The sequence below is a fragment of the Triticum aestivum genome, chromosome 4A (genome assembly GCF_018294505.1).
Source record: "Triticum aestivum cultivar Chinese Spring chromosome 4A, IWGSC CS RefSeq v2.1, whole genome shotgun sequence".
In the NCBI taxonomy this organism is placed as follows: domain Eukaryota; kingdom Viridiplantae; phylum Streptophyta; class Magnoliopsida; order Poales; family Poaceae; genus Triticum; species Triticum aestivum.
Window position 1 is genome coordinate 643,386,065 of NC_057803.1, and position 763 is coordinate 643,386,827.

Genomic DNA, 763 nt, shown 5'->3' on the forward strand with positions numbered 1-763 from the left:
TTGACATGGGAGGAGTCCGTTAAGAGAGACCTGAAGGATTGGAGTATCGACAAAGGGCTAGCTATGGACAGGGGTGCGTGGAAGCTTGCTATCCATGTGCCAGAGCCATGAGTTGGTTGCGAGATCTTATGGGTTTCACCTCTAGCCTACCCTAACTTGTTTGGGACTAAAGGCTTTGTTGTTTTTGTTGTTGTTGTTGTTGTTGTTGTTTTCTTGTTGTTGTTGTTGTTGTTCCATTGCAAGAAAAAATAATGTATTAATGCCAAAAATCTGAGTTTTGAAAGCGGCCCAACCTCTGATACTATACTATGCTTCTCTGTCCAGAAGCTATCAGAACTCACAACACAACAAACGGACATAACCACATACACGTTTAGAGGAAACGGATCTTTGTGCAACAATGGATGCTCATAGGCAGGAAATACCAAGAGAAGAGCACCACGAGAAACCAAAGAAAATAACAAAAAAAAGTATAACAACAAAGAAAGAAAACCGAAGAATAAATAAGAAAACCAAACAAAAAACAAAAGAAAATTTTGAAGTAAAACAAAGAGAAAATAAAAACTGGGGACAACAAAAAAACGAAGAAAAGGTAACAGAAGAAAAACTGGTGTGAAAAGAAAAGGAAACAAGTAAAACAAAATAATCAGAGAAAACCCGAGAAAAGATACACAAAAATGAAGAAATAAAAAACATAAAAACCAAGAAAAAAACAAAGGAAAGCGGATGTGAAACAAAGAAAAACAAAAAACCAAGAAAAATC